Source organism: Hemiscyllium ocellatum, chromosome 26 (assembly GCF_020745735.1).
Source record: "Hemiscyllium ocellatum isolate sHemOce1 chromosome 26, sHemOce1.pat.X.cur, whole genome shotgun sequence".
Classification (NCBI taxonomy): Eukaryota; Metazoa; Chordata; class Chondrichthyes; order Orectolobiformes; family Hemiscylliidae; genus Hemiscyllium; species Hemiscyllium ocellatum.
The window spans coordinates 9,227,570-9,241,792 of NC_083426.1; positions in this window are offsets into that span (position 1 = coordinate 9,227,570).

Consider the following 14,223-nt stretch of genomic DNA (forward strand, 5'->3'; position numbering starts at 1 on the left):
AGAAGACGACTATTCACCTTGTTGAGTCTGCTCTGCCATTCAATGACTGATCTGGTCATCCTCAACTCCCCTTTGCTGCATTTTCCTCAGAACCCGTCACTCCTTCACTGATTAAAAATCTGTCTGTTTCAGTAAGCAGACAAAATATCGAACACATTGTTGAAGGAGAGACGTAATGACAGTGTACTGTACTGAGCTCATGGTCCTTGTCATTCAATATGCTTGAAGATCAACAAACACATACTGTGTCCTTATTCTGAATGAAGTGAAAACAACTCTATATTACAGTGACATTCAGTGTCATATTGGTGGTTCTGCTATAATGCGTATTTGGTTAAAGCGAATTCACTGTAAAGTGATTGATGAATTGGGGACACTGTTTCTAAAGCGTGAACTTCTAAAATGTGCATTGGCTGTACCAGGAGTACATTGCCAACACTTTAAGCGCAACTTTTCCAAAACGTAGGGCAGTACAAGAACACAACCATCGTGTTACAGAAAAATGACCTGCACAGTGGTTAGCACTGCTGCCTCACAGCGCTTGAGACCCGGGTTCAATTCCCGACTCAGGTGACTGACTGTGTGGAGTTTGCATGTTCTTCCCGTGTCTGTGTGGGTTTCCTCCCACAGTCCAAAGATGTGTGGGCCAGGTGAATTGGCCATGCTAAATTGCCTGTAGTGTTAGGTGTGGGTTGTGGGTTGGTGTGGACTTGTTGGGCCGAAGGGCCTGTTTCCACACTGTAAATAATCTAATCTTGCACATCTCACTGCAGCTATTAAAGGTCTTCTAAAGAATATTGAAATTGGAGAATTGCCTTTTTACACTCAAACAGCTTGTACTGTTCACCCAGTTATCAGTGTAAGCAGGTCTTATTGGACTGCAGGACTGGGATCACAGCTTTCAGTTCGACAACTGCTTTGCTTTTGGTTGAATCATTGAAATTCTCAATCCCTCAGCTTCTGCAAACCAGGGGACATGACATAAATGTAAGAAATGAGTTGAAGATTGTCAGATCAGCCACCATCAAATCGAATGGCAGAGTGGATTTGATGGGCCGAGTGGCTTACTTCAGCTCCTATGGTTCTTTTATTTGAAATCTGTATGATATCTCGTTCACATTTTGAAAGATTGGGAAGAGCTTATTCAAAATTTAGATATTTTCTAACTCAACCTATTTGGAAATGTTATAATACACCCTCGGGAACAGGTGGGACTTGCTCTTGTGGGCGGCACGGTGGCACAGTGGTTAGCACTGCTGCCTCACAGCACCAGAGACCCGGGTTCAATTCCCGCCTCAGGCGACTGACTGTGTGGAGTTTGCACGTTCTCCCCTTGTCTGTGTGGGTTTCCTCCCACGATCACAAAGATGTGCGTATCAGGTGAATTGGCCATGGTAAATTGCCCCTAGTGTTAGGTAAGGGGTATGGGTGGGTTGTGGGTCGGTGTAGACTTGTTGGGCCGAAGGGCCTGTTTCCACACTGTAAGTAATCTAATTGCTCTTTGAGGTCAAGCCTCCTGACCCAGAGGTAGGGAATTGGATTTTTATGTCACATACAGAAACTGGGGTTGTTCTCCCCACAGCAGGGGGGGGAATGTGATGGAGGTGTTTAAAATCACGAATGCCCTTGATCATAGAATCTCTAAAGTGTGAAAGTAGGTTATTCAGCCCATCAAGTCCATACCGACCCTACAAAGAACATCCCATCCTATTCCTGTAACTCTGCATTTCCAATGGCTAATCCACCTAGCCTGCACATCCTTGGACTGTTGGAGGGAACCCATGCAAACACAGGGAGAATGTGCAAAATCCACGCAGACAGCAGCCTGAGGCTGGAATGAACCCAGGTCCCTGGTGCTGTGAGGCAGCTGTACTAACCACTGAGCCACTGTATCACCCAACTAGGAAGTGTTAAGAAAACATTGGTTTCAATTGGTGAAGGAAGGGTGGCACGGTGGTTAGTACTGCTACCTCACAGCACCAGGGTCCCAGGTTTGATTCCAGCCTTAGCCAACTGTCTGTGTGGAGTTTGCACATTCTCTCAGTGTCTGCATGGGTTTCTTCTGGGTGCTCTTGTTTCCTCCTGCAGGCCAGGTGAATTGGCCATGCTAAATTGCCTATAGTGCTAGGTGCATTCGTCAGAAGGAAATGGGTCTGGGTGGGTTACTCTTTGGAGGGTTGGTGTGGACTGGTTGGGCCGAATGGCCTGTTTCCACACTGTAGGGAATCTAATCCGAGGAAACAGGATTGTGGTAAAAGAACCTGAGGTAGCATTCGGAAATTTATTTTTTAAACATTGATTTGTGATTTGCAATGCACTGCTTGCAAGAGCATTGGAGGTAGATTCCATTGTAATTTTCAAAAGAAAATTGGACAAATGCTCCAAGGTAAAAACTATGCAGGCCAGCAAAGAGATTGGCAGTGAGATTAATTAGATAACGTGGTGAAAGATGAAAAATTGATATATATTAATATTATTTTGGAAGGTACATTTCAGATAGAGACAGATGAATGTGGGTCATTTGTACAGAAGTTTACTTCAAAGTATAATGAAGGCGAGAGGCTTATGAAATAATAACTTTACTCCAACATTGCTCAGAAAGCAAAAGGATGTAGACAGCCCATGGTTTGCTAATGAAAATTGTCTATACTGTGGTGGTTTCTGACAGTTGAGTAAACATTGATTATTCTGAATAGCAAACAAACTTCAAAGATTTATTTTAGTTCAGAAAACCCAGAGATTAAAAGGTTTTAGGATGGTTAAGAGGAAACCTGACAGTGATCAGAAGCAAATTTAGTTTTCTCTCCTGACAGAATTCTGCACAGTCCTTGGAAAACACAATCACCTCAGTAGAAAAGTCAAGTGTGTGCAGCTTCCAAACCAGGAGAGTTTGTTTCGTAATCTGCAAGTTACTAGAAGCTGAGAATATTTAAGCTCTTGGTTTTAAGAGTATTCATATAAAGAGATCCCATACTTCATAGTAAAGAAACAGAGGCAAATCAGTTTAGTAGAATTGAAAGATTTTAAGATGGAAGAGTAGTTTCTCTGTTCTTGAATCTCTGTAAACTGATCGTGTTGACAAGCAGATTAAAAACTGTGTTCTGGTGTGTGTTTTAAGATTTTTTAAAATTGCTTTCTACATCTAGACAGCTTGTGTTTTATTTTATTATTTTTGGCTTTTGCATAATAAATTTTTGTCCTGGTGTTAAAGAAACTGCAGCCTCTTGTGATATTGCTTCAAGTGAAGAAGACATTTGGTATGCTTGCCCTTATTGGTCAGAATATTTGAGTATAGGAGTTGGGAGGTCATGTTGTGGCTGTACAGGACACTGGTGAGGCCAGTTTTGGAATACTGCGTGCAATTCTGGTCTCTCTACTGTAGAAAGGATATTGTGAGACTTGAAAGAGTTCAGAAAACATTTACAAGGATGTTGCCAGGTTGGAGGGTTTGAGGTACAGGGAGAGGCTGAATAGGCTGGGGTATTTTCCCTGGAGTGTTGGAGGCTTGGTGGTGGTGACCTTATATAGGTTGAAAAATCAGAAGGGGAATGGATAGAGTAAATAGGTAAGGTCTTTTCCTTGGGTGGGGGGGTTCAAAGCTAGAGGCGTAGGTTTAAGGTGAGAGAGGAAAGATTTAAAAGGGATGTAAGGGGCAACTTTTTCACATAGAAGGTAGTGCGTGTATGGAATGAGCTGCCAGAGGAAGTGGTGGAGGCTGATACAATTACAACATTTAAAAGACATCTGGATGGGTATATGAATAGGAAGGGTTTGGAGAGATATGGGGCCAAATGCTGGCAAATAGGACGAGGGTAATTTAGGATGTTTGCTCAGCATGGACAAGTTGGACAAAGGGTCTGTTTCCGTACTCTACGACTACCAAAAGTGTTAATCACAAATTTTAAAATGATCTATCGGGCCTGATCTAACATGTCCAGTAGTAATACCATCAGCTGGACTCATAACAATCACTGGACCAATGAGTGGCATGGATCGGAGCCATGGACTGAATGACTGCTTTCTCTGTGCTGTATTGTCTTATAATTCTGTGTAAACTACAATATGCTCATCTTGAACTTAGAGAAATCCCTGTTCTCAAGGGCACTGGTAACAGCAGAGAAAACATATACCATTGTCTCTGAATTCATGCAGGTATTACCATTATCTATTACACTGAATTCATGCAGACCAAACCGAAAAGTAAATTGACTGAAATTACAGGAAAGTGGGAAGGTCATCCACAAATGCAGACCAACTCTCTAACTGGATATAAAACTGAACACAGCCAGAGTGCCATCAGTCGTCATTAAAACCCATCTGGTTCACTTAACATATTGATTCTTAAATGGTTAATGATAAGCTCTGCCCCATCAGGATGACCCTGGGAGGAGCTGACCTATGTCAGAAGGAGACCTTTAAGAATCCCAAAGGGTAAAACCTGTAATAGTCATAATAAAGCACCATGAAGAGGGGTCTTTAGCCCGACACTGTCACCCACCCAGCCCCACTCACACTGTATCCCCTAACACACCCACTGTCACCCCCTCACCCACTGTACCCCCTCACCCTGCCTCCCCTTACCCACTGTCACCCCCTCACCCACTGTCACCCCCTCACTCTGCCCCCTCACCCACTGTCACCCCCTCACCCTACCCCCCTCACCCACTGTCACCCCCTCACCCTGCCCCCGTCACTCCCTCACCCTGCCCCCCTCACCCTGCCCCCCTCACCCACTGTCACCCCTTCACTCTGCCCCCTCACCCACTGTCACCCCCTCACCCTGCCCCGTCACTCCTTCACCCTGCCCCCCTCACCCACCTTCACCCCCTCACTCTGCCCCCTCACCCACCGTCACCCCCTCACTCTGCCCCCTCACCCACTGTACCCCCTCACCCTGCCTCCCCTTACCCACTGTCACCCCCTCACCCACTGTCACCCCCTCACTCTGCCCCCTCACCCACTGTCACCCCCTCACCCTACCCCCCTCACCCACTGTCACCCCCTCACCCTGCCCCCGTCACTCCCTCACCCTGCCCCCCTCACCCTGCCCCCCTCACCCACTGTCACCCCTTCACTCTGCCCCCTCACCCACTGTCACCCCCTCACCCTGCCCCGTCACTCCTTCACCCTGCCCCCCTCACCCACCTTCACCCCCTCACTCTGCCCCCTCACCCACCGTCACCCCCTCACTCTGCCCCCTCACCCACTGTCACCCCCTCACCCTGCCCCCTCACCCTCCCAACCCCTCACCCTGCCTCTCCTCACCCACTGTCACCCCCTTACCCTGCCCCCCACACCCACTGTCACCCCCTCACCCACTGTCACCCCCTCACCCACTCCCCCTCACCCTGCCCCCCCACCCACTGTCACCCCCTCACCCTGCCTCCCCTCACCCACTGTCACCCCCTCACCCTGCCCGCCCACCCAGTCACCCCCTTACCCTGCCCCCCTCACCCACTGTCACCCCTTCACCCTGCCCCCTCACCTACTGTCACCCCCTCACCCTGCCTCCCCTCACCCACTGTCACCCCCTCACCCTGCCCCCCCACCCACTGTCACCCCCTCACCCTGCCCCCCCACCCACTGTCACCCCCTCACCCTGCCCCCTCACCCACTGTCACCCCCCTCACCCTGCCCCCTCACCCACTGTCATCCCCTCACCCTGCCTCCCCTCACCCACTGTCACCCCCTCACCCTGCCTCCCCTCACCCACTGTCACCTCCTCACCCTGCCCCCTCACCCTCCCAACCCCTCACCCTGCCTCTCCTCACCCACTGTCACCCCCTTACCCTGCCCCCCTCACCCACTGTCACCCCCTCACCCACTGTCACCCCCTCACCCTGCCCCCCCACCCACTGTCACCCCCTCACCCTGCCTCCCCTCACCCACTGTCACCCCCTCACCCTGCCCGCCCACCCAGTCACCCCCTTACCCTGCCCCCCTCACCCACTGTCACCCCTTCACCCTGCCCCCTCACCTACTGTCACCCCCTCACCCTGCCTCCCCTCACCCACTGTCACCCCCTCACCCTGCCCCCCCACCCACTGTCACCCCCTCACCCTGCCCCCTCACCCACTGTCACCCCCTCACCCTGCCCCCATCACTCCCTCACCCTGCCCCCCTCACCCACTGTCACCCCCTCACCCTGCCCACCCACCCACCCACCCACTGTCACCCCTTACCCTGCCTCCCCTCACCCACTGTCACCCCCTCACCCTGCCTCCCCTCACCCACTGTCACCCCCTTACCCTGTCCCCCTCACCCACTGTCACCCCCTCACCCACTGTCACCCCCTCACCCTGCCCCCCTCACCCACTGTCACCCCCTCACCCTGCCCCCCTCACCCACTGTCACTGTCTCATTTGTGTGTTTTACCTTTTTATTTCTCCCTCTGGAGCTGCAGGAGTGTCAGGGTTTCACACTGAGCTCCAATGGCTGCTCTTATAGTTTACAACTTGGAGCTAAAGCAGAAACGTGTGAGCACTCTGAGAGTGAGCCTGATGTCTCACAAGGGACAATCATACATCCAAGATGGAACATGACTGACTACTTGTTGTGAACCTACTTACTGTTCAGGTAAAAAATGAGGTCTGCAGATGCTGGAGATCACAGCTGCAAATGTGTTGCTGGTCAAAGCACAGCAGGCAGATGCTGCCTGGCCTGCTGTGCTTTGACCAGCAACACATTTGCAGCTACTTACTGTTCATCCAAGTTATGCCTAACCTCTGCTCAGAGTATCATTTCCCAGCTATATCAGCTTTCTCATTCCTGATGAAGGGCTTATGCCCGAAACATCGTCTCTCCTGAACCACGGATGCTGCCTGACCTGCTGTGCTTTTCCAGTGCCACACTTTTGACTCTGACCCTCCATCATCTGCAGTCCTCACTTTCTCCTCACCAGCTATACCAGACTAATACCAACAAGAAAGACTGGTAGAGGAGATTGTACCCAAGACAGCCCAGATTACAGGCACAAAGTAAAACCACTGTCATCCCAGAGGACCATTAGAGAGAGAGGACTGAGGTGCGAGAAGTGGGACCTTCATCAGTCCCATTATAAGATGCAAGTAACCATGAACCTATAAGACCCTGCAGGATGGGAACTCTGCTCCCAGCTCACGTGAATCCAGGCCCAATGTAATTGGCTCTTAATGGTCCTCTGAAATGACCGGAGCCAGCCAGTTAGGGATTGGCAGAAATGCTGGCCTTGCAGTACTGCCCACATCCCAAATTACCCATCCTTACAAGACAAAGTAAATAACATTGCAACAACACAGTCTGAATTGATACGAGTGGCTACCGAGCTGATTTTAAGCTGCGTTTCTCCTGGTATTCGTTGGCTTGGACAGTGAGGTGAACCTGGGAATTTCTCGGACCCCATTATAACCTGAAAGGAATCTAATTGAAAGAGCCCACTTCTCCCAGATCTATCCTTCCCCTATCCCTGAAACATCAGTCAACACCGACCCCCGCCCACCCCCCCAGCACGTGTGTGAAAACATGCAAAAACTGGATGATTTGCAAAACGAACACATAAATTAGACGCTTAAAATCTACTGCAAAATCTACTGTGTTTACTGCACCTACCGCTTTCCGAGATGTGAAAACAATGTAAGGTCCGCCTGGTGTTAATGTTTGAATTTAATAAACTTTGCGATGAACGTGTTTTCTGAATGAAAAGGCTTGGATCACCATCCCCCTCTCTGTTTAAGTGAGCAACAGAAAATCAAGAATTGTTCAGGGAAAGCAGAGGGGCCAGGTTCTGTCGCTCAGGACATTGGAATGTACTGCAGTTAGCGCCGGAATCTCGCTGAGCTGAGCTGATTCCCTGATCCCGAGGGATGTGCGGAGGACCCCAGAAAGTCACAAACCTCTGTCCTCTATCCCACGAGGTGGGGTCTTTACCCCGACACTGTCACCCACCCAGCCCCACTCACACTGTCTGCACTAACTCACTGCCTCCCACCTCCTCACCCTGTCACCAAGCCACTGTCACCCCCTCACCCCCCACACTGCCTCCCACCCCCTCACTCTGTCACTCACCCACTGTCACCCCCTCACCTCCCCCCCACACTGCCTCCCACCCCCCACCCTGTCACCCACCCACTGTCACCCCCTCACCTCCCCCCCACACTGCCTCCCACCCCCCACCCTGTCACCAACCCACTGTCACCCCTATCACCCCCCACACTCTCACTCTGTCATCAATCCACTGTCACCCCCTCACCCCCCACACTGCCTCCCACCCCCCACCGTCACCCACCCACTGTCACCCCCTACACTGCCTCCCACCCTGTCACCCACCCACTGTCACCCCCTACACTGCCTCCCACCCCCTCACCCTGTCACCCACCCACTGTCACCCCCTCACCCCCCATACTGCCTCCCACCCCCCCACCCTGTCACCCACCCACTGTCACCCCCTACACTGCCTCCCACCCCCTCACCCTGTCACCCACCCACTGTCACCCCCTCACCCCCCCACACTGCCTCCCACCCCCTCACCTTGTCACCCACCCACTGTCACCCCCTCACCCCTATAACCGCCACACTGCCTCCCATCCCCTCACCCTGTCACCCCCCACACTGCCTCCCACCTCCTCACCCTGTCACCCACCCACTGTCACCCCCTCAGCCCTATCACCCCCACACTGCCTCCCACTCCCTCACCCTGTCACCCACCCACTGTCACCCCCTCACCCCCCACACTGCCTCCCACCCCCTCACCTTGTCACCCACCCACTGTCACCCCCTCACTCTGCCTCTCCTCACACTGTCACCCTCTCACGCACTATCACCCCCCCCACACTGCCTCCCACCCCCTCACCCTGTTACCCACCTATCACACCCTCACCCTGTCATCCACTCACTATCTATCCTCATACTGTCTCCCAACCCCTCACCCACTATCACTCACCCTGACACTGTCTTCCACCCACTCACTCACTGTCATACCCTCACACTGCCACCACCCACTGTCACCCTCTGACCCTGTCTCCCACTCATTGTTACCCCTGCAGTGCCACTCACTGGGAGCTGGGGATTAAGGTTAAAACAGGCCATATCACCAGAAGATTCTCAAGTGTATTCACTGTCTTCTCTCTGCGCTCTCCTCCCCACCCCACGACACCCTGTAATGCCCATTGTGGAAGCATCTCCACCCTGACTCAACAGGAACTGGCCCAGGAGGAGAGGTGGAGATTAAGGGCATTCTGTATCCTGACCTACACATTAAGATCTAAAACCAGAAGTTGCTGGAAAAGCTCAGCAACTCTGGCAGCATCTGGGGAGAGTTGATGTTTCCGTTCTTGTTCAGAGGCAGGGTCACCGGACCTGAAATGTTAACTGTGAATTCTCTCAGATGCTGGGTTGGACCGAAGGGTCTGTTTCCATGTTGTACGTCTCTATGACTCTATGCTGCCAGACCTGCTGAACTTTTCCAGCAACCCCTGATTTGGTTTCTGATTTACAGCATCTGCAGTTATTTCAGTTTTTTTTTCATCCACACGTTAAGGTGCCCAATATAGGCTCAGGGGGTAATCCCAAATACGTGACCATCCTGTCCCCAAGTTCCAGCCCCTCAAGGAAGTGAGGGTGAGTGGATGGTTAGTGGGAGGGGCTCGGGATGTTTCTCACCGTTTTTATGAGTCATTAGATTAAAGGGATCCCATGCCCCATATTGGGTGAGGGTGAGGGTGGTATCACAGCCCATAGAGAGGGGCTTCTCAGGGCCTGTCCCCTAGAGGGGAGGCAGAAATTACATCTGCAGGTTAAAGAGATTTCTCTGTCGTCCCTGGTAAAGGGAGTCTTTTTTAATATCTTCCCCCCTCCTCCCCCATGTTAAAGGGATCTCGATCTTTATTTTAACGTGGATATCCAAACTCCCCCAGCCCCTGTTAAAGGGGTCCCTGTCTCTCTGTCCCCCTATTGAAGGGGTCCCTCTCACTCTCTGTTCCCTGTTAAAGGGGTCTCTTTCTCGCTCTTCTTTCCTGTTAAAGGGGCCCCTGCTCTCTCTGTCACCCTACTAAAGGGGTCCCCTCTTAAAGGGGTCTGTCTGTGTCCTACTGTTAAACGGGTCCCTTTCTCTCTGTGCCCCCTGTTAAAGGGGTCCCTCTCTCTTTCTGTCCCTCTGTAAAACGGGTCTCTCTCTATCCTCTGTTAAAGGGGTCTCTCTCTCTCTCTGTTCTCCCAGTTAAAGGGGTGTCTCTATCACCCTGTTCAAGGATGTCCTGTTAAAGGGGTCTCTCTTTCTCTCCTTCCCCTGTTAAAGGGGTTTCTCTAACCCTGGGTTAAACGTAGCAGAAGCCTTATTGAAGGATTTCCTGACATCTCTCACACACACACAGCTCCGTTTGCCCGCACACACCCATCCAAGCTCCCAATGCCATAAGGGCCTCTCCTGCTCCAATTGTTTCAATTACAGGAGCCCAGGACTCGCCCATGCGAGGCTGGCCCTGTCTCTGTCAGAGACTATCCTGCTCCTAGCTCCTTATCGCTGAGGGGTGAGTCCCAGGGCCACTGCTACTGCAGGATGCGCAGCATCTATAGCCCCGCAGTCAGTGTGTGCGCTGGACCCCACTCGCATCGCAGAGCGCTGTCCCTCCACCGGCTCCGGGTCTCACCTGGATCCCTTTCGCTTCTCCTCCTCCTCCTGCTGCTCCTGTTCCTGCTGCAGACACTCGGCTCCCTTCGCCTTTTTAATCGTTTCTCCTCCCTCCGCTATTTCAGGTGCATTTCACAGAGGCGCCGCAATACAGCAAAACAAACCCCAGATACTCTCATCGCCGTGCGCGCCCCTGAGCTCCCTTGCGCGCTCCCGGACGCCTCTACGCGTCCCCGGCGCCCAGCAAGCGCAGTGCGTGGGGAGGGAAAAGCCAGCGTGTGCGCGCCCCCGATAAAGCAGCATTGCATAAAATGCCCAGAAGCGCGTTCTCGCTATCCGGGGAACCCATCTCCACTCAATGATTTTTATTTAGCTTCACAGGTCGAATAAAGGAGAACCCTAAAGCTTTCTATAGCTATCTGGGGAATAAAAGGATGACTAGGGTAGGAATAAACCACACAACACCAGGTTATAGTCCAACAGGTTTATTTGGAAGCTCTAGCTTTCTGAGCGCTGCTCCTTCATCAGGTGGTAGTGGAGAATAAGATTGTAAGACATAGAATTTATAGCAAAAGTTTACAGTGTGATGTAACTGAAATTATAGATTGAAAAAGACCTGGATTGTTTGTTGGGTCTCCCATCTTTTAGAATGACCATGTCGATTTCAGTTCTTCCATATGTAAATCGCTAAACTTTTTTTTGAAAAGTTACGTTCTCATGTGCACTTCAACAATTGGTGTCATGTTGGCCCAGAGAAGGTACTGAAGGTGTTAACTCCCTGTGAGGCTGTCTGTGCCACAATGGTCAGACTGATTCTAATATTAAAAAAACTTACAGAATTTTAATTGGATTCATTCACTTTTTGAGCAAAGTAAAATGTAATTCTGCAAGTACAAATCACCATAAACTTTTGTGTTTGTATGTGTTTGGGAGGGGGGGAGAGAGTCTCTATGAGAGGGTGTGTGTATGTGTGTGGGTGTGAGTGTAAAGGGGTTTAAGTCTGTGCGAAGGTGAGAGGGTGTGTGGGAGTGTATGTGTGAGTGTATGAGAGAGGGTCTGTGTGTGTGTGTGTGTGTCTGTGTGTTTAGGGCAATGGGGTCACCTGTAGTGTAACATGAACCCAAGGTCCCGGTTGAAGCCATCCCCACGGGTACCGAACTTAGCTATCAGCCTCTGCTCGACCACTTTTCATTGTCGCCTGTCCCGAAGTCCGCCTTGGAGAAGAGTCATCCGAAGGTCCGAGGTCGAATGTCCCGAACCGCTGTACTGTTATCCGACTGGGAGGGAACACTCCTGTCTGTTGATTGTTCTGCGGTGTCCATTCATCCATTGCCGTAACCTCTGTTTGGTCTCGCCAAGGTACCATGCCTCAGGGCATCCTTGCCTGCAGCGTATGAGATAGACAGAAGTGGGAAGTTGTATGTGGACCTTGTGGAGATTGGAGAGGTTCGAAGTGAATTTTTTCACACAGGCGGCACAGTGGTACAGTGGTTAGCACTGCTACCTCACAGCGCCAGAGACTCGGGTTCAATTACCACCTCAGGCGACTGACTGTGTGGAGTTTGCACGTTCTCCCCGTGTCTGCATGAGTTTTCTCCAGGTGCTCCGGCTTCCTCCCACAATCCAAAGATGAGCAGGTCAGGTGAATTGGCCATGCTAAATTGCCCGTAGTGTTAGGTATAGGGGAATGTTCCTGGGTGGGTTGCTCTTCGGAGGGTAGGTGTGGACTTGTTGGGCTGAAGGGCCTGTTTATACACTAAGTAATCTAATCTAATCTAATCTGTTTTCACTCAGGAAAAGGAGAATATTGTAGAGGAGAAGAATGAGATACAGGCTATTAGACTTGAAAGGATCAAGGTGAGTTATGAACAGGTGTTATCAATTCTAGAAGGAGTGAAAGTAAACAAGTGCCCTGGGCCAGATGGGATTTTTCTGAGAATTCTCTGGGAAGCTAGGGAGGAGATGGCGGAGCCTTTGGGCTTGATCTTTGAGTCATCGTTGTCTACAGGATTAGTACCAGAGGACTGGAGGATTGCAAATGTTGTGCCCTTGTTCAAGAAGGGAGGTAGAGATGATACAGGTAATTAAAGACCAGTGAGCCTTATATCTGTTATAGGAAAAGTTTTGGAAAGGATTATAAGGGATAGGATAGCAACAATTTGATTGGAAATAGTCAACATGGATTCATCAAGGGCAGGTTGTGACCTACAAACCTCATTGAGGATTTTGAGAAGCTGCCCAAGCATATGAGTGAAGGTAGGGCATTTGACACGGTGTACATGGACTTCAGTAAAGCCTTTGATAAGGTTCCACATAGCAGGCTATTGGAGAAAATGTGGAGGCAACGCATTGAAGGTGACTTAGCAGTTTGGCTTAGAAACTGGCTTTCTATAAGAAGGTAATGAATGGTGGTTGATGGAAAATATTCAGCATGGAGTCTGGTTACTAGTGGTGTGCTTTGGGACACTAGGGTCTGTGTTGGGACCACTGCTGTTTGTCATTTTTATATACAACTTGGACATAGGCATAGGTGGATGGGTTAGTAAGTTTGCAGATGATACTAAAGTCAATGGAGTGGTGTACAGTGTGGAAGAATGTTGCAGTTTGCAGGGAGACGAGGATAAACTGCAGAATTGGACTGAAAGATGGCAAATGGAGTTCAATGCAGATAAATGTGAAGGGGTTCACTTTGGAAAGAATAACAGGAAGGCCGAATACTGGGTCAATGGAAAGATTCTTGGTAGTGTGGATGTGCAGAGGGATCTTGGTGTCCACATGAATAGATCCCTGAAAGTTGCCACCAGGTTGATAGTGCTGTTAAGAAGGCATACAGTGTGTTAGGTTTTATTGGTGGAGGGCTTGAGTCCTGTACAAAATGCTAGTGCAGCCTCACTTGGAATATTGTGTGCAGTTCTGGTCGCCCCATTACAGGAAGGACGTGGAAGCATTGGAAAAGGTGCAAAGGAAATTTACCAGGATGTTGCCTGGTCGGGATTGAAAGGCTGAGGGACTTGGGTCTGTTCTCATTGGAGAGAAGAAGGCTAAGAGGGGATTTGATAGGGACATACAAGATGATCAGAGGATTAGATCCGTTGGCATTAAGAGTCTTTTTCCGAGGATGATGACATCTGCTTGAACGAGGGGACATAGCTGCAAAGTGAGGGGTGATAGATTTAAGACAGATGTCAGAGGCAGAGTGGTAAGGATGTGAATAGCCCTGCCTGCCAATGTAGTTAACTCAGCCACATTAGGGGCAGTTAAACAGTCCTTCGACAAGCACATGTGTGATGATGGGATAATTTAGGGGCATGGGCTTAGATTAGGGTCACAGGTTGGCGCATCATCAAGGGCCGAAAGGCCTGTTCTGCTCTGCATTGTTCTATGTTCTCCTGAAGGTGTTGAGCAAGAAAAACAAACCACCCACACCTTTAACTCTCTGCTCTTCACAACAGAGATTTGTGCAGAGGATCTTTTGAGTCCACTGATCTCTGGCCCTTGAGCCAAGGTCAGAATAGCTCTTGAGGGCCTCGAGACTGAACCGCCTTTCTCAATCACAGGACATTCCAATCACTGGCTTTAGAACCAGCGTAATACATGATCTGAAGAAACAAAACTAAAAG